Source organism: Alligator sinensis, unplaced genomic scaffold, assembly GCF_000455745.1.
Source record: "Alligator sinensis unplaced genomic scaffold, ASM45574v1 scaffold906_1, whole genome shotgun sequence".
NCBI lineage: Eukaryota > Metazoa > Chordata > Crocodylia > Alligatoridae > Alligator > Alligator sinensis.
Genome location: NW_005842560.1, coordinates 196,918 through 217,901, shown reverse-complemented (window position 1 = coordinate 217,901; position 20,984 = coordinate 196,918). Strand labels below are relative to the sequence as shown.

At 43.6% G+C, this 20,984-nt stretch overlaps 1 protein-coding gene across 1 annotated transcript in view; it reads left to right on the top strand.

Annotated features, from left to right (window-relative positions):
• Nucleotides 1-20,984, top strand: part of LOC102376729 (disks large homolog 2) — a 519,043-nt gene that overhangs the window by 444,028 nt on the left and 54,031 nt on the right. The gene's annotated exons all lie outside the window — the stretch shown is intronic.

Below are 20,984 nucleotides of genomic sequence, written 5' to 3'. Positions count from 1 at the left end.
AAAGAGTGCATGTGCCTAAAGTTTATTGACCTACTTGCAAAAGAATGCTTTCAAGACTGTCAGAAATAGGGACACCTAAACCTGGTCAGCATTTCTTTGTAGGGCAGCAAGGGAGAAAGAAGTGGTTCTTTGTACACTTAGGCAGAATCATAGGTGACACGTAGGAGGGGCACGGGGGGCACATGCCCCCCCTGAGATTGGCCGCTGCTGATGCTCCCGCTGGTGTCTGCAGGTGGTTGCTGCTTGCAACCCCACCCCCGCCGTCGACACCACCACAGCTGCCTGCAGGTGGTCCCCACTCGGCCTGCCCTTGGAGCCGATGTCACCGTGGCCACCTGCAAGCAGTGCCCACTTGCCGCTGCCGTGCCCCCACTGCCGACACTGCCGCCGTCACCTGCATGGTGTTGCTGTGCCCGCCCAGCCTCAGGAGGCATGAATCATTCATGGGCAGAATGCTAAGAGATGCAAAAGGAGATGAGAAAAGACTTGAAACATGCAATCAAATTAGTAATGCCTCTGGTATAGTTGCTGTGATTTCTACCATTCATCCTGGTTCATCAGCAGTGAATTTAGGAAACCTAGAAAAATCAGTGGCTACCATCTTGATGACTAGAGACTGCGAGTATGTTTTTTTCTCTCTAATACTTGCTATCAAAAAAAACCTGGCAAATAAATTAAATAAAAATCCAAATAATGCCATCCAAGTACCATTCTGCTTATTCAGGCCTTATCTTTCTTTGTTACAGTGGAATGAGTCCCTTTTCCCATCCCAAATCCTTAATTTTCAGAAGAGTCTTCTATGAAATCAGAATAACCCATTTGACTGCTGTTACTGTGGAAGGTTAATTGAGTGTTTCTAAGATAAATCCCATTATATACCATTCATAAATCCAATACTGAAGAGGTCCATCAGAGAGCAAAGAGGATATTTTTCCCCTTTTAAAATTCTCTTTCCATATCTCCTGTTAAAAAATGTGTTGAGGGAATATGTTTGTTTGTCTTTTTTGCAGTGTTTTAGTTTTAAAAGGCCCCAGTTGTACAGGTTACATTGTTTTTTAAATTGTTTCAAAGAAAACAAGTATAACTCCCAACAGTGGACCCACAGTTTCTTCAGGGCCAATTAGCCCGATTCTTCATTATCCTGCATTCTATGTAACCATTTACATTGGTGCAGAGCATGTGTAAGTCCTATCAAATGAGAACACTTTTACACCCACTTACACAGTATAAATGACTGTACACTGTTACCAGATTTGCCCGTCTTTTTGGGGTGCACTCATTTATTAGGGGTATGTTTCTGGGGTCTCTGTAAGTATATCAATGTGCGGCTTGTGTTACTTGTGTTTCTATACGGAGCTGTATCTCTCCCTTCTGCAAGTCCTCACCCCAGTGGAGCTATCTTGCAGGACTCAGTTTCAATGGGGCTGGGTTCCTCGAGCCACCAAATCAGTCAAACACATACACACACAGACAGATTAATAGGACGCATCAGAGCTGGCCGAGTCAATCAACATGTACAGGCTAACACCCTTATATGCTTCGGACTCAGTTCATCAGGGCAACAATAAAACACAGTCAGACACAAGCACGTGGGTTAACAGAGCACATCTGAGTCAGGCTGGGTGTCCATTTGATACCCTCATAGGTCCCAAACTCAGCACCCCCCCTTCCCGATCTCTTGTCACAAGTATCCTGGTAGTAATTCCCTTAATGAGCAGACCCCACAGGATGTTGGACTTTACAGGGATCTTTGGCTTAGGTAAAAGAAGCATTGCTGCAGAGCAAGTGGGGCAGTAGAGGAGAAGGAAAAGTAAATGAGATTCAGAGAAAGAGTATAGCAACCAGCTTGGCTATAAACATTATTTTATTGCCAGGTATATGAAACTTATGATGATACTAGTAGTAACGGCCATACAAGGAAAAACAAACAAAACAGTTACAATATTACACAGTTTCAATTAGGTATTTGGGGAAGTCTAGCTCAAGTTTGATCAGCAAAGGTCAGGTTTAGAAAGCTGTTTCTGGAGTAAGAGAGAGAGGGAGAGAGAGAGGGAGAGGGATTAAACTGAGTCTGAGGTTTAGGAAGTGGGCTTGTTCAAGTTTGATCAGCAAAAGTCAGGTTTAGAAAGCTATGCCTGGAGTGAGAGAGAGAAAGATTAAATCAAGTCTGAGATTTAGGAAGTAGGCTTAAACAAAATAGGAATAGAGAGAGAAGGGTGGAGGTAGAGAGAGAGAGTTGGGGTCTCACCACTCCACGGTTCCCAGGTGTTTGTTGACCGGCAGAGCCCCCAGTATGATGGGAGAAGATATTCCAGGCAGAAAAGGAGACGGTAAATTCACAGTGGAACTGGTGCAGGTTTTGGATCCAAGCACCAGGACAGAGACTTGAGCTGGGGTGGGGGTTCTTATAGGGACATAACAATATTTCAAGGGAGAACAATGGATTTGTTTCTGCTGGACAATAGGAACTGATTATTCCTGGCTCTGGGCGATCTTGCTCAGAGGGAGCTCACAATGCAATCAGGCAGAGACAGTATTTTTGGGTACCTGATAAAGGATTTATCACTAGAATTGGTCTGATAAATGCTGAGCAGGATGTGTACAGGTGTGGGATAATTAGCATCTGGAGCAGAGATCCCCCATCATGCAGTGCTTCCCTGCTTCTCTGGTCCCAGAGTTCAGGGCAGTCCTCGCCTTGGGACTCTGTTCTCCACTCTGGATGCGAATGAACCATCTTTTTCCCATCTCCGATGTATATGAGACTGGGGGGAAGTTGCTGTAATCTTTTTTCCCTTATCCGGAGGGGCTTAGGTGTGTTTCTCACTGTATCTTCATTTCTTTTTGTAAGCTCTTCTTCTGATCTGTTCTGGTTCAGACAGAGGCGAGGTGAGGGCAGTCCTTCATGCATCAGATAGGCTGGGTACTGTGCCAGGGTTCCCCAGGAACACAGAACTGACAGGTTACAACACAGTGCAGGCTAACAGAAGGTAAAACCCATTACACCTACCAAATAAAGACAAATCCAGAGTTTTCTCGACAACGTAATCACTTTTCTTCCAAAAAGTGATTGCTGAGCAAAGGGGACTTAATCCACAATACAACGGAATCAATGACACTTGACCTAAAATACAAGAAAATCTATGGGTTTTCTCCACTGATTCCAATTTGTTGTTATATTGAGTAGCCACTTCCTAAAAATGGCCAGTGACCCTTTAAAATTAAAGCTGTGAAGAAATCAGGCTGCAGGATGACACAAGTCACTAGCCAGATCTTCAGTTACCATTTACATAGCATTATTGTTGGACGCATTACAATGCATGCATTAAGATGCACTTCAGAGCAAAATCCTTCCTTTCCTTTAGAAAAGTCCCCAACACCATCATTAGAGCACCTACTGCCTTAAGTTTTCCAATGTCCTTTTCAGTCCCACTCTTTTTCTTTTGGTTAAGTACAAACAGTCAAGCTCGAAGCTGAATCGATTCAACCGTCAGAGGTTAGTCTAAGCTTCGTAGATTGAACCAATAAGCAAGTGAACTGACATTCACTTTTGATTCCAGAAATGCAGCCACATGCCTGCAGTGGCCCAGGTCAGAGGCCAGTGAGTGCTAGAGCATGCCGTCCTACTTGGCTGGAGCAGACAGCTTGGGCCAGGACTAGCCCACTTACCCTGCCAGGGTGGGGGGTTTACAGGGAAGGTGCAAAGCATCCTGGGATGCTAGGGGACTGAGAGTTAACTTGAATCTGAAGGGGATCTGGGACAGAAGTTCAATAAACTGATTTAGCATAAATCAGTTAAGTCTGATACTACATCCATCCAGGTTTACCTTAAACTGGTTTCAGCCATTTTGAAAATGGTTTATGTGCACTGAACTTCTGTTGTGTTACATATCTGAACTGGTGTCCGATCACTTATACAGGTTTATGTTTAATTTCTGTCCCTAGCCTGTGTGTTCAGATTCCCACATGTGCAGGATTTATTTTTTCTGGGAGACAAGGGGACTTTTTAGTCTGTTTATATGCATGAGGATGAGTCAGAAAGTAATTGCAATTTTGAAATAAAACTATTTTGTGTGCAATGAGTGGGAAACTACACAGCAGTGGGGAACACTAATGCTTTCATTGTTGAACACACCGATTGTTTAGGATTATGTGGACAAGTGATATGATCCAGTAAATGCTTGTGGCAAACAAAATGGTTCTATTTCAAAATTGTCATTACTTTGTGAAACAGCCTCATCCAACCTTTTGAATTCTTTGGTCCCTGAAAGAGGGAACTATAGAGGCACATAGATTCTCTGTGCCAGATGGGACCTTCATGATAATCGAGCCTGACCTCCTACAAAATAATGCAATTAAATTGCAGTTCTGTTTATGATTTAAATAAAACCAGTTCAAAATAATCTTTTTGTTCAGGAACACAGAAGCTGCTGACCTCTTCTACTCCAGTATACATTCACTGAGCACAATAGCTGCAAACGAATTAAGTGCCGTACTTAGGATACAGTCTATGGGATCACTTTCCAAGTGAATAATTTACTGTTTTTCTACATTTGCTAGAGCAGAGCCACTCAAGCAGGCAGATTAGGAAATTTCTCTTATCTGCTCATGGTTTATAGTAAATCAGGGCTTGGCATTCTTTTCCTTTTTATGATGGATGTGGTAGACCAAAAGAAGTCGTAATTTATAGTTCCAAGGGAATTGCTGCCCATTACTCTCTAGGACATTGTGTAGGTTTCCAGCCCTTAACTCTCATTGATTCAATGGGGTTTGAAAGCAATTTGTCATTAGATTTAGATATGGCTGCTGCTGCTGCGTGGATTTGTTGTCTTGTTTACAATTGAGAAGCCATCCTTTGAGAGTAAATTTAGTTTCTGTAGTGCTGCAGTCAACTGAGCATAACAGAGTCAAGCAGTTTGGTTCTATACTGAACAATTAAAAGAGCCCTGTCCTTATCCATCACTTTCTGACCTTGTTTAGATCTAGATGCTATGAGCTGGCAAGTGCTATCAATAGCTGTTGAGTTTGGTAGATACTGAAGTGCACATGCTTAGTACCTCACAGTACTGGGGTCAGATCACGTCTTTTTCTGATTGTGGCTTTTGTCTCAGAAAAAAAAAGTTCTTGCCTTCAAAGGCAAAATTGCCATTTTGGTGAGCAATCCAGAAGCTTGTAAGGAATGACAGTCTGCTACTGTCACTGAACTCAGAAGAGTTATGTTCTAATTACAATTGTAATTACCGACCATTGTGCTGGCTGGATGCCATCTTGCTATAAACTGATGTCATTTGATTCTGGATCAGTGTAAGAAGCCACATATCAATTTGCAACTTACTTTGTTGCTGGTTTAACAGAAAGCAAACACTATTTCACGTTTAGGGAAGAGACATAACAGGCTACATTTCACATGGCTTTACCCCCTTCCCAGTATTCTATAGAAGTCAGTCCTAAACAAAAAGGAAGAAGAGAATCATTATGTAGATGCAACACAATTATGTATTTCTCACCCTGAAGTCAATGCTCAAGGTACAGATCAGCCCAGAATTTGGCTGTATGCGCTATTTAAAATGGTAGGGTTAAATGCATTATAATTTCCAACTCTCTGTTGGGATTTGGGGTTATAGTCTTTCTCACTGAACTCTTGCACAACTGTGTCACAGATTACCTCATTTTAAAGCTAGGTGATCAAGTGCATAATTAGATTTCGAAATATCACAAGACAGTTAGGATCTTGAGAAATGCTGCTTACCTTGGATTCATCTACATTAGCAATGAATATGAAGTAATGAACTCCACAGCTGTTTGAACTGAGTACACTGCTCCCAGGTGCAGCAGCACTGAGCTGGGGCAAAGCTAGCCTGGGCTGGCAGCAGACTCGATTTCAGAGATTTCATAGACATTAGGGCTGGAAGGGACCTCAGAAGATCATCGAGTCCAGCCCCCTGTCCCAGGGGCAGGAAGTCAGCAGGGATCATAGGATCCCAGCAAGATAAACATCCAGATGTCTTTTGAAGGTGTTCAGAGTAGGTGCTTGAACCACTTCCAGCACCAGTCTATTCCAAACCTTGGGGGCTCAGACAGTAAATTTCTTCCTTATGTCTAGCCTGAAATGGTCATGGAAGAGTTTGTGACCATTCAACCTTGTCATTCCTTGGGATGCTCTGGTGAACAGACATTCCCCCAGATCCTGGTAAGCATCCCTGTTGAACTTATATGTGGCCACCAGATCACCCCTGAGCCTGCGCTTTTCCAGGCTGAAAAGTCCCATGGCTCTTAGCCTGTCTTCATAAGGTCTGCTTTCCTGACCTCTGATCATGTGTGTGGCTCTCCTCTGCACCCTCTCAAGCTTCTCCACATCCTTTTTGAATTGTGGAGTCCAAAACTGGACGCAGTACTCCAGCTACGGCCTCACCAAGGCTGAGTACAACGGGAGGATGACATCCTGGGATTTACTTGAGAAGCATTTTGCTTGCTTTACTACCAGTAGTATCACATTGAAGTTCATCTTGTGGTCAATCATGACCCCCAAGTCCCTTTCATCCATAGCACTAGCCAGCGTAGCACTGCTGAGCCTATAGGGATGCTGCAGGTTTTTCTTCCCAAGGTGGAGAACCTTGCATTTTTTGGTGTTGAAAACCATCAGGTTCTCGTCCACCCATTTCCAGAGCCTGGCAAGGTCAGCCTGGATCACCCTCCCGTCTTCAGGTGTGGATGCTTTACCCCAGAGTTTGGTGTCATCGGCAAACTTGGCCAGTCCACTTCCGATACCAATGTCCACATCATTAATGAAGATGTTAAATAGTATAGGCCGAAAGACAGAGCCCTGGGGGACCCCACTGGTCACAGGGCACCATGATGATTGACTTCCATCAACCACCACCCTCTGGGTCCGACCACAGAGCCAATTCCCCAGCCAGCGGATAGCGGTGTGGCTGCAGTTAGCCAGTTTTACTAAGAGGTGATCACTGGATACCAGATCAAAGGTTTTTTTAAAGTCAAGATATATAACATCAATCTCTTCTCCCTTGTCCAGGTGATAGGTCACCTGGTCATAGAAGGAAATGAGATTGGTCAAGCAAGACCTACCCGCAGCAAACCCGTGCTGGCTATCCCTCAGGATGTTGCCATTGGCCAGTCTGTTAAGAATGGTCTCTTTGATAATCTTTTCTAAGACCTTCTGCGGTCAGCAGCTTCACATGTATCTCAGCACAGTTAATTATTCCACCATAAGATAGTACTGTCCCCAACTGTACTATCTTACACTGGAGTTAATTAGATTGCTGCACCTAATACCAGTGCGCACATAGACAGTGACACTTTACTGTGGAGCTAATTAGTCTACTCCACAGTAAACTATACATGTAGATTCACCGCTTGAAAATGTTCCTACTCTTGGAATAATAGGGGCAGATTTCTATCTGGATTTTATGGGCAATTAAAGACTTATAAAGAAAGCACTCACAGCTGGTGCCACTGGAAACTTTATGGCCATCCCTACAGGATGAAATTTAAAGCAAATGAACTAAAGGTTTGAAGTCATGCTCTCATTCAGAAGGAAAGTGTCCTTAGCTTGCTGTAGCCACATTGATTTTTACATCTTTCATTAATTTACATTAACTTTTCTGAGTGTCCCCACATAGATAGATCCTGTCTTATAGACCTCTGGAGAAAGGAGAATTCCATCTTTATGAATATAACATTTAAGTTTTAGTGCGCTTTGTGTCGTGAACATGTACCTGTCATCTTCTCTCCCTTCATCCCCTGGGTGAGCTCTGTGATTTGACCCGACTGGCATTGGTTGGAAACCAGTTCACACTTGGCCCTGGACAGAAGTGTCCACCTATATCTGCTAAGGGTTCTAACTAGAGCCTTTATCTTTTAGGGATTGCATTGTTGCCAAAATGCCACCAGAGATGGTAGAGTACCCAGACTATCATGGCTTCCAGGGCTCAGAGTTTACATACGATTCCTCTAGAGGGATAAAAAGGCCCAGATTGGGGCAAGGGGTTGGAGTGGTGGGGTGGCCAGGTGCCAAGGGACTGTGTAGACCCCTGCTTGTGGTTCCCAGGGGCCTGGGTGCTCTGATTCCTTCCCCCCCACCCAAAAAAAAAATTCCCTGGCATTTCCAACCACTCAGTCACCTTGCATTGCTAGCGATTGCATACGTGGAAGGTGAAACCTGCAGAGCAGGGCTAGCTACAAGAGTGTAGCACAGAGGGTGAGGAACAAGTAGCAGTTACTGGGCTAATTCGCTTCACACTGAGCATGGAATTAACAACCATTCGGTTCTATCAAGTGCCCATTGTGCAATGGCTCTGTTACCCCTGCCACCACCCAACAATTGACAGGGGTTTACTGTTATACGTACAACCACCTAGCCTTACAAGCAAGGGGTTACTAAGCTCCTCTCCCCTCTCCTGAACTCTGACTACTCCTTTCACCCCATAAAAGCCTGGGATCCCCACTCAGGGTCCCTAGCAGGGAGGTAAAACTGACTCAGGGCTTTCTGCTTCCTCACCCCTGCAGACTGTGGTCTCTGTAGGCCATAGATATTTGGGGAATAGGGTTCTGATTACATCCCAGAGCAACCCCATTCCCCTGCATGGGTTTGGGGAAATGAGGATCAGTGCAGTGTGGGATGCCTGGAGGACTGAACAGACACTAGCATGGGATACTCTCTGTCTGCACACAAAATTAAACTGGTTTAAGAAGGACTGGCTCAAAATAGTACTTGATTTGCCCAGTGCATTTGATTTTTCCAGCATGTTTCTAAGCATTACATCTGTCTACACCCTAAGAGTCCATAAATGGAAAATATTGAGTACCTTCATTTAACACCGATCTAGTCCTTAATTCTCGGCAATCCTAGTCTTGCTTTCACTGTAGTAAATGAGAGTGTTGCCCAAAAACAGCAAATGAATCCACTCTAATCTTTCAGTTGTCATAAGTGTACCCAGCCACAATACATCCCCTCAGATTTGTAGTCACTCTGAGATCACTTTTCTTAAATGCCTTAAGTATGCATGATTGTTGATGTCTATGCAAATTGTATCTATATTTCACAGAACAAGTGCTTAAGGTGGCGTGATTCTGACATGCTATTTTCAAATGTACAGAGACTAAAGGACACAGTGATTTTTTTTCCTTTCAATTCCAAAAGGCAATAGGAGAAAAGAAATCAAAATGCCCTTTACAAACATTTTTCAAGAACAAGAAACCAAAGGTTTGCCCATCATGACAATCCCTTTGGGTAAAAAGGCATCTGAAATTAGTTATTCGGCCCAGGTTGACAGAAGGATATGTTTATCCACTCAACAAGGGTTTAATTTTAATGTTTCTCCTATAAATTAGCAACTTTTGTAGCACCCCTCATTATTTCAGTCCCAGGAAGATAAAGCTTACTACAGAGCCTGGTCTTATCTAAAGTGAATTAGATATATGTTTGCTAATCTATAATAAGAGAAGTTAAATATAGAAAAAAATGATATGCATATGTATAGATCCCTCATCACAGTAGGAATACTGATATACTCTGGGCTCTGGAAAAGCACTAATTGCAAATGTCATTGAAAATGGTTTTCCTTGCAGGAAAGACTTTCATAAGTTGAACTTTTTTCAATTTAAAATAAAATTAGCCATCAAGATTTCTTTATAGGAGTGTGGCAAGCCAATTAATTTTTAACAGCTCACGGAGTCTCAACCTTTGAACGGCTCAAAAGTATCTTTCCTCCCCAGTCTTCAGCTAGTATGTTTCCTCACAATACTAACAGCACTGTTTTTGTAAGATAATAAACAGGCCCTCAGCTACCGTATTTAGACAAAATGGTGAATATGGGGATGTGACTCCTTTGGAAGAAAAAACAAATTGTGTTCTAGTATGTTTTCACATGTGCTGTTTCAAAAAAGAGCCATTTAATGAGTTGTTTAGTGTTGCTCAAAAATAATCCTGGAAATGGAGATTTACAGTCAAAATCAGACTTCATATAAAGGAGTGCTATATGCGTAAAAGTTGCTGGGCCAAAATCAGCTGGGGCGCAAAAAGAAGTTAAATTATGCACTGGGTAGGGGCTAGATGGTCTAAAATGGGTGGACATGGTAAAATGCATTTGCACTTACCTGACTGTCACTGGGTGGGTGAAAAAAATAGACTGTGGGGGAAGATGGAAACAGGAAATAAGGCATCAGAAGGGCGTGAAATGAAGCCTGGTCACTCAGCCACCCATTTTATATGGCACTGCTATAATTTGATAGCTTTTATTATAACTTTGCCTCTTCTTGGCATACAAACAACTCCCATTCTGCAAATAAACTGAATGCCAAATTGATAAAAATTAAGCTACTTCCACCACTTATACTTAATTTCAGACCCTGGCGTGCCATTTATGCTTCTGTCTACACCACGGTTCATTCAATGTGGTTGTTAAAATGTAAAGCATGCCTGGCTGATATTTTCAAACTCCACTCAGAAAACTGACTTGTGATTCTTGGCAATATTTCCAGTGATCCATTAGCCACCCGCTTATAACATGCGCATATGCTCGTATCCTGTTAACCTGGTTTCCTTTGTAGTTGAAAGTCTGAAAACTGCTCAAACTCCCCTTTTCAAAAACAACTTGGGTCAAGTCCTCAGTATTTCATAGTTTCATAGTCCAGAAAGACTATATCCACTGAGAGACCTGCATCCAAGGACTTTGTGACCTGGTTGTAGAAGGCCACCAGGTTGGTTTGACAAGACCTGCCCCTAATGAACCCTTGCTGGTTGCCCCTGAGCATAACCTCCCCTCCTGGCCCTTCCTGGACACATGCCAGGATAATTCTTTCAAAAAGCTTCCCCAGGACTGAGTTAAGACTCACGGGCCCATAGTTTCCTGGGTCCTCCTTCCTCCCTTTTTTGAAGATGGGGACCACATTGGCCCTTTTCCAGTCCTCCGGCACATCGTCCGAGTGCCATGAGTGCTCGTAGAGCTGTGCCAGAGGTTCTGCAATGACCCCTGCTAGTTCCTTCAGCACTCTGGGGTAGAGATCATCAGGACCTGTGGATTTAAATACATCTAGTCCCTCCAGAAGTTCCCTGACAAGGTCCTCATTAACCCTAGGCCTGTGTGTGCCACCCACAGGGCCCTCGGGGGGGCCAGTGGGGGAGATATCCGGGTCCCTCCTCAGAAATACGGAGGCAAAGAAATTGTTGAATATGTCAGCTTTACCATCTGGTGAGATGACCAGATTTCCTACAGTCTATCTTATATGATGCCCTTCCTAGCATGCTGCCTTTGTGGCTCCCTACCCGCTTGTTTGAAAGAGCTTAGAGGCCTCCTCCAGGAAAATGTATAGAATATTGACTCCCCAAGTCGAGAAAAGCATCTACTCAGTCTTCAGTAAGCTGTATAAGCTCCAGAGAAAGGCAGATGAAGACATACACCTGCCCTCCATATTTCCTCTTGACCCAGTGTTCCCTGTTCTGGCTATTGTAAATCCCATTCTGGGGTAAATTTACTCTTCCCAGTAATTCTTTTGAGATTTTATGAGCGGCAAGTATTGTTGGAAGATCTTTTACTAAGCCAACTGTGTAGTTCAGAGAGCTGTTAGATAATCTTTCAAACACGAAGTGCTTTGCTCAGGTCTTTGAGGATTTAGGCATCTAACTTAGGACTGCAAATTCTGCTGTGGGGCCAGGCACATAAAAATGTAGGTACAGCAATGCCTAACTACTTTCACCTTTTTATTGCTTAGGGCTAGGGACAGAAATTGCACATAAACTAATATAAGGGTAGGAACAGAAGTTACACATAAAAGCTAGGGACAGACATTACACATAAACCGGTTTAAGTGACCAGAAACTAGTTTAAATCTGTAACAGAATGGAAGTTCAGTGCACATAAACCAGTTTGAAAAGGGCTGGTTTGAGATAAAGCTAGTTGAATGTAGTATCAGGCTTAACTGATTTGGCTCAAATCGGTTTATGCAATATCTGTCCCAGACCCCTTGCTGGTAAACCAGACACTCCCAGCATCCTAGCATGCTCTCTGGGCTGGGCAGGGCTCTCTGCTCCACTGCAGGGCTGGTCCCTCCCCTCTGCTCCCTGGCTGCAGCTCAACATAGACTTGCAGGTCAGAGCATCTGCCTGGCTTCTCCCTACTAAGCAGGGATTATTCCCCCGGCCCCTCTGCCTTACACAGACACCTCAGCATTACCTAGCAGACCACACACTGTCTATATTCCATGCTGTAAGAAGAGAGGACAGAGGCAGACAGGTTTTTTGGAACTAATCAACAGGTAGCTTAATGTCCTTGCTTGGAAGAGCTGTTTAAGAAGAAGAGCTCAATTAATGGAGAGAGGCTTTGTTTTCTTAATAAGTTGATAAACCCAGAGTTAAGGATGATAACATTCCCTGCTGGGCAGCTCATGGAGGAGGGGGGCAGATAATCAGAGCTCCTGCCCGAGCCTGACCACACCCCACCTAGCTTCTAGCCTGAGCCACATCAGGCATGTCCCTGCATTTCTGGGATGTCTTTCATGTTTACAAAGTGATTTAGCCTAACCAGGTTAGACTAACCTGCAAAGATTGAATCAATTCAGGCTCAGGCTATTTGAATGTCCGCCCCTAGCCAAACTGGTTTAAGTGATCGGAAACTGGTTTAAACCTGTAACAGAACAGAAGTTCAGTGTGCATAAACTGCTTTCAACATGGCTGAAACTGATTTAAGATAAACATGGTTGGATCAGACTTAACTGATTTAGGTCAAACCAGTTAATGAAACTTCTGTCCCATATCCCTTCCTGTTCGAGTTAACTCACAATCCCCCAGCATCCCAAGATGCTTTGCAACCCTAGGCTACACTGTCTGCTCCAGTGAGGCAGGGACTGCCTTGCCTCTCTGCTGCTTAGCCTGCTTCCTCCCTGTGTCCATCAGCCCATGGGGAGGAGGGGGGCAGGGAAACTGATCCCCAGATCCCCTGCTGCATGAGCCTCAGGGAGTGGAGGGAAATTCTCCCACTCCTCTGCAGGTGGTTTTGCCTCAGCTGCTGCAAGTCTCAGGCAAAATTAGTTGCAGGGGAGTGGAATAATTTCCCTCTGCTCCCTGAAGCTTCCCTGGGCCATCCCTAAGACTTCCAGGGCTAAGGCAATCAGTTCTGTAGTTTGGGAGGGGAAGAATTCCCCTCCATTCACTGGGGCTGCCCCAGGGCTGGGAGACCCTGGGCTGGAGTGGAGGGAAGCTCCCCAAGGCAGGGGCTCCCTGGTGCCCCCATGCTGGGCTGCACGGGCAGGCATCCAGCCCAGAGGACTCCTTCTCCCTCCCTCCTGTGGCAGGGGCTGAAGCAATCAGCAGCTGTAAAGGGGAAGGGGAGATTCCCCTCAGCTCCCTAGAGCTGCCTGAGCTAGACAGCCCAGGCTGGGGGAAACCTCCTGATGGGGAGGCTCCCCCAAGGTGGGTCAGCGCTCGGACAAGGGGGGTCCTTAATCCCCTGTGGTAGGACATCAGGGAGTTGGGAGCATGTACTGGGGAGCTAACTGGGGATACTTGGTTGGGCTAGCAATAGCCAGCAGGCTGGGATGCTCTAGCACCCCCCACCTACTGGCCTGGGTCACTGCAGGCCTCCCCCTGCCTTTCCCAATTGAAAATTGAATGTCAGTTCAGTTGGTTATTGGTTCAACCTACACAGCTTAGAGGAAGCTGCCTAGATTGAACCGATTCTGTCTCGGGTTTCTTGACTGTTTGTACTCAGCCTAAGTGATCAGAAACCGGTTCAGATCTGTAATACAACAGAAGTTCAGTGCACATAAGCCACTTTCAAAATGACTAAAACCAATTTAAGATAAACCTGGATGGATGTAGTATCAGACTTAACTGATTTAGGTTAAATCAGTTTATTGAACTTCTCTCCCAGATTACCTCCAGATTCAAGTTAACTCAATGTCCCGCAGCATCCCAGGATGCTTTGCACCCTTGCAGGGTGGGCAAGCTAGCTTTGGCCCACGCTGTCTTTCCAGTCAAGCAGGGAGGCGTTCTCTAGAGCCCCCTGGCTTGTGGCCTGGACCACTCTAGGCATGTGGCTGTATTTCTGGAATCAAAAGTGAATGTCTGTTCACTTGCTTATCCATTCAATCTACTCAATTTAGACTAACCTGCAAAGACTGAATTGATTCAGCCATGAGCTTTCTGATTGTCTGTACTTATCCTAGGAGCCTACATTCCATTAAGTTGCAGTGAGGATTAGGTTCCCAAGTGTCTGAGTCACTTGTGAAAATCTCATTAACTTCCCACAAGTTTTTAGGCATTTCTGAAATTGGGACCTAAGAACTGAGGTGATTTTTAAAATTTTACCGATTGTCTCACTCAGCAATACTGCATGTAGGTTCAACTCACATGAGGTCAACAAAGTTATGTCTGCTTATGCCAGGCTAGAAATTGGTCCAAGATTTTGTGTCGTTGGCATGGTAATAGGGGTTCTCAGTTCTGCTGAATTTATCTACGTACCCAGTGCATAGGTTCATAATTCAAAGGATCCTAGTTGAATACTTAACAGGGATGAATTCAAATTAGTGAGATTTAAAAAAGACACTGTATAAATTGTTCATCCTTTACTAACTAAGTGGTGGTGCCCGTTCATGCCTAAGCTTCTCCTGTAAGAGTGTTACTTGCTTAGCACTGGAAGGAAAAGCTGACTGCCAGCTCAGCCACAAGTCAGGAATCTTTAAAGGCACTCTGCAGCGTGCTCAAAGTTCTCCGACTTGGGCGGAAGTCGCACAGAATTTTATACAGCTAGCAAGCCAATCACTAGCCGCCACGTAAGAATAATTTAGAACTGGCCAATAGCGAGACACAAATTTGCACGCGAATGGCGGGAACTCTCTTTCACCGGGGGTTTCTGTTTCAGCTCAGCCCCCAGAATCAGCTTGCCAGCCAAGACTGGAAATAGCCAAGACTGAAAATTCAGGGTTCTCTTTTTGTGAATATTCACTAACAAATGCTTAAAATTTGCTAGGTTTTTGGCTGAAGCTGTGTCGGTCTAAGGACATAGGCAGGGGAGGTTCTTTGAATGGAGATGATATCTTTTCTTAGACCAACCAAGTAGTTGGAAAAAAGTTCTTAACAAGCTTTTGGGTACAATCACCCTTCTTCAGGCATAGAGACTTCCTGTGCCTGAAGAAGGGTGACTATACCCAAAAGCTTGCTAAGAACTTTTTTCCAACTACTCAGCTAGTCTAATAAACTATATTGAGTCTTGCTTTTTATCCTCATCAAGCAAAAAGCATTTTAGTGCATAGCATTCAAGCACTGCAAGGAATAAAGCATTACTAATTTCTCTATGGGCTTTTCTATGATGCTTTTGTCATAGTACCTTTAGGAATGCTACTACAGTGTCACTGGTATTATTTTTGTTTTACCTAGAGGATACCAAGGCAAAGTCCAAATTATCAGAAGAGTCAACTGCTTTTGGGTGCTAAATATCACTTTTTAACTTTAATTCCAGCATTTGGTAACATTTAAGAACTGGGCTTTGTAAACTTAATTAGTTTTTAAATTAGTTGGGGGGGGGGGTCCTAATTGATTTTACAACTCCAAGCCTTTTATGCTGCCAGCGAATTAACCAGAGTGGGGCTATGGGGGAAGCCACCTCGGGTGTTGATTTGGTGGCTGGGGGTGGAGGCTGCCATGGCTGCTACATGATCACACCAGTGGCAGTAGTGACACCCAGAAGTCTTCATTGCTCCTGTGTGTGGTATCTGCCCTGGGTTCCCAGTTGCATTGTTACACCCATGTGTGCTGCCAGCCCTCCTCCTCCTCCAACCCCTAAGGACCTGCTTCTGCACCCCCTCTCCACCTTGCATCTCATTACACAAGGGGCACCATTATTTTACACATGTACTCCTTCCGGGCTGCCTCTCTGCCAGTAGTGGCTGATGAGATCACACAGCCTGACACGTTTGTCCCTGGAAAGACTCACCATTAACTTGAATGACCCATGATTAACTTACAGACATAACACAGCGTTGTCTAGGGAAAATGTGTTAGCACATTTTGTGTTGCATACTTCACTGGACAATGGACTTGCACATCTGTAGGATCCCCAGGCGAAAGACTTTCTTCCAGAAGAAATGTATTGTCTGTTTGCACAGCCGGTTCCTAATGCCCAGTGACACACTGGACTCTGGAGCTGGGATGAGAAACTGCAGGGAGAGTCTTAGCCCCTGCCATCCCAGTACAGATAAAATCTCTTATCAATTCATGTGCGAAATACTAATAAATCTCTACTTAGCTTAGGGAAAATGTAATTTTTCAGAGTCTGATCATTTAGCCAAATCTGGGTGCATTTTCACAGGGAAAATGAAAGGCACTTCCATGATGCCAGAGCCACCCAACTGCTAACTAAAGTCCTTGATTTAATGCATCAGGGCACTACAGCTCCTCAACCAAATGGTTGTAGTGATTTAATCGACTTACGTTTCCTTGCCCATGTCCTCAGGCCTAGCCAAAGCATTTTGGCTGCAGCTTTCAAAGAAAGCAAGCAAGCAATTAAAACAAATCTTGAGGAAGATCCCTAGTATGAGAAAATGTAAGCTTGGAAGTTTAAAAATGGCAAAATTCTCCTGGAAGGTGTCGAATAACGTTTATTATGTGCAGCACTGTCTATACCATATCACCAGTTTATGAACCACGTTATTTTAGCAAGCGGTATAATCATTTATAAATACTCTTAGCAGGAGTGCCTGAATTATTATGGGGATACAGATTGTAGCTGTGTAGCTGCAACCTGTATTCCTGAAACATGGAAAATCTCAAAATTATCTGTTTTGAAATGAAAACTTCATAATTTTACAAGAAGTCAGCAAAATTCAACACCTTAAAACCTGAAAGGAAGCAAAATTTAACATCTCGACCCCAGAAAGCTGACACCCTTGCTCCAGCCTTTTGTCTCGAGCCAAATTTGCATGCTCACAGAGCAATCTCAACACAACAGAAATGTCTTGCCCACGAGAGCCTTCCATCACCATCCTCCTGTGAACTATGAAACATCATAACAAGAAAGAAGCATAATTCAATGTCCGGCTTGCCATCAGACAACTCTAAGGTAAAAAGGCTGCCCCAGCTTTTATCAGAGCCTATTTTGCATAAAATGAACTTTTCCAACCAGGAGATCTTACACCATCTTTCAGCTCTCCTGTGAAATATGAATGTTCATTTCCACCTGGGAGAAATTTTACAATCTTTGCACTCTCCTATGCTGGAGGAAAGGCACGTGTGCCTGAAAGTTTGCAAATAAAGACATTTTTCTGCAACTATTAGTTGGTCTAATAAAAAAATATCACATCCCCAAGAGTTCTGAATTATTATGGGCCATTCACAACATTTATTGTTCATAATATATCATACAAGGGAATGTAGATCATTTCTGTAGCACATATTTTGTCTGTCTTGAGTACAAAGAGCCAGGTTTCTGTGGCATGATTGCTAGAGTCATTCTGAAGCATAAACAAGAAGAGCTTTTAATGGCTCATTTTTAAGTCTCTCTATGTGATGCATCCGAAATCTACTTCAAAGCAGCCATTTTAGAGTCTTAGGAAAGATAGGAGTGAGATTTAATATTAATGCAGATTAATAATTAGAAAAACTATGTTAATCTTTGAGCTAATTATTTTCTCAGCAGACATCCATCCTATTTAGGAAATTATACAGCCTCCAGTCTTCATTTCCTACCCATTCTGTCATGGGGCTTCATCTTCTAGTTTAAAATGTAAGGCTGTTCCTATGGTTTTAATACCACAGATTGAATTTGAAAGATATATTTCAGTGGTTTCCATACGACCATCCTGCATTTACTGACAAATACATTTATTCCAAAGTTCAACTGTCGCTATAGTAACCCGTATTCAGCATGTTTCAATTGAGACTATAAAAGCCCACTCAGAAGGGAGCATGTCATGCTAATTATTGATCTATGAAAAGACTAGACTTTGTCTATAAGAAATTCAGACATTTCTGTTGCCTCTCAGGAACCAGATCGTTTAAATACCCAGTCTTAACAACTGGAAGATTTTCATGTATTTACTCTGATCTCTCATGTGACAAGCTGTACTGCACAGCTGGGAAAAGGTAATATTTAGACCAAGGTCGGTAACCTTACTTCCCAACTACTTGTTACCCCGTCCAAATCACAGAAGTTTGCTCCTGAGCACCGATCAGCCAGCTTTGCATGCTTTGACTCAGGTCTCCTCAAGTAATTCAAAGCAATTTGGGGAGACAGAAATAGATTTTCCATTATGACTGGCTGATTGGATTTTGGTGCCTGGACTGCTAAATACTCCTGATGATTTTGCGAAGGTGCTAAACAACTATTACAATTGCAATCATATTAATCAAGGTGAGTCAGGGATCAACCGGACCATTCCTTTTTTCTTGCTCCGTTCAGATTCAGCCCCTGCTTTCACGTTGGTGGATTGTTTTGTGGTGGGGGTTGAGGAGGGCAGGGGCTGAGGGTGTTTCATTTTGTTTTCCTGCCTTGGTTCTGTTGCTTGAGCTGATTTTTTTCATTTCCTCCTGCTACATTTAAGCGTTCTGAATTCACAATACTAAAGTCCACTACATAATACATAACATGCTTGTATTAATACGTATTTAATGATGTGTGCTCCAGATTCCCATAGGTACAACCAATATGGTTTTCAAAATGATTTCATATTACATTTGCATTTCATTATGATAACACACTTGAAATCTTAATCACACATCATTTAAAAACATTCGCTCATATAAAAGTGGGAACCCTATGCAGCAGTTCATAGGGTTTTAGGCCACAACAGATCATCTGATCGTGTAATCAGACTTCCTATATGGGACAACCCCTTAAATTTCACTCATTTATCTCTGTCTGGAGCCCAAGAACTCAGGCTTAACAAAGGTATAATTTGGATACTGTGTCTTTCAGAAAGATATCTACTTTTGAATTTGAAAGCAGAGAGATGAAATATCCACCATATAGTATAATAACTTTGTTCCAGTGAATAAGCACCCTCACTGTTAAAAATATATGCCTATTTTTTTTTTATTTGTATATGTTGTCCTCAGCTTTCAGCTATTGATTCTGGTTATGCTTTGCCTTCCTACATTAAAGAGCCTATTTGGTTCATGCCATTTTCTTCCCCTAAAGGCATTACTTATCTCCTGTTATCAAGGCACCTTTTAATCTTTTCGGTAGACTATACAGATTGAGCTCTTTAAATGTCTCACTGAAAGGCATTTTCCCCAGTTGCAAATCACTGTTGTGGCTTTTTTTCCCCCATTCACCTTCTGCAATATATCAGCCTCCTTTTTCTTAAAACGTAGATGCCAGAACTATAAACAGCCTGTGCTTAGCCATCTGCCAAAACTTACTGCCATCCCCAGGTACCAATCCTGTGAGATATCCTGATATTTATTTTTACTCTTTATCAAACACCTGCTAATCTCTGGTTTTCCGTAGAAAAAGAGGCAGGGGCACACATGCTTTTCCCCTGGCTAGTCTGCTTGCACTTACTCATATTTGTCGAAGGAAGTGTTTTTTTAAAACACGTGTGCCAGCATCATTCATAATGTATCAGCATTGCTCAGCACATGTGTATACTGCCTCCAAATATCGTGAGCCTCCCAGGCAATAGTATTTTAAGTGATCCTATATATATTCTAAATAACTTAAAAGCCTCAAACTAAACTTCTCTGCACTTGTAAAATAGCATCATTTAATACACAGCCTACCTGCATATGTCAGAAGAGAATTTGTAAATATATCTTTAAAGTAAGTCATGACAAAAGTAAATCTATGCTCAAAGGTCTTTGGAAATGATGTCCTCTCCATTCTCAATGTGTACAAACTTCAAAAGTGCTTAAGTGACTTAGAAGTCTGCATCCCATTTTCAGAAGTGACTTAAGTATCTAACTCCTGTTATTTTCAGTGGCAGTTAGGTATCTAAATATCATTGAAAAACTGGGCCTTGGTTTTATTGAAAGTCTATGGGACTTAGGAACTTTAGGCAATGGGAGTTACAGATAAATTATCTAATGGGCCCTTGGGCTTTCCACTGCCCCTAATTTGGGTGCTTTGTTCCAGGAGGGAGGGGAATCCAGATCAGTATAGTTAAATGCCTTGCATCCCATGGAGTTAATGGAGACAGTTAGCTGGTTCCAAAATGCAATCAAAAGCACCTATTTTACAACCAGGTACCTACAGGATTGTTTACTGTAGACAGTCACAGGTCAAAAACAAGTCCCTGACACCAAGGAGCAGAACCCAGGACTAAATGACTGGGGATTTCAGTGGAGTTCAGGGCTCCCCGCACAGCTGCAGCTTGGATCATACTAGACCTTGGACAGGATTGGAACACCTAGGGACTTGCTCTGAATTGGTGTTGATTAGAGGTGCACCGATATATCAGTCCATATCATATCATCACCGATAAAAGGAAAACTGACATTATCGGCAATAGTTTTTTTTCTGGCCAATGTGGCCGATAATATCACTGATAAACGCCGTGGGCATGAGCATAGCACAGCATGCATGCAGCCAGGAATGCAGTCCAGCAATCTTGGAGAGCAGCATCTAGCCAGTAAGTCTGCAGGAGTGAAAGGGGTGTGGGGGAGGGGAAGGGGAAGAGTGGAGGGGTGAGCAGCCTGAGGCCCCCACAGTGAGGGAGGGAGTGGGGCTGGGGCAGTGGCAGGGGCAGGCATTGCCCAGCCAGGGCAGGATGCAGGATGGAACTGCTGGCAGTTTGTCCAAGGAGTGTGAGGTGTGCAGGGGGGTTGGCTCCCGCTGCTGCATGCACCCCCAGGGGAGGCATGGAAGGCATACGCCCCCCAGGTGTGTGCATGGGATGAGGGTAGGGCTGTCCACTGCAGGCTAGGGCCAGGGGCTGCACTAGTCTCTTCCTAGTGAGGGGACTAAGCCAGGACTGCACTCAGGGTGGGCAGGAGCACATGGATGGTGCTGGGAGGTGGGGCTACAGAGAATTTTGGG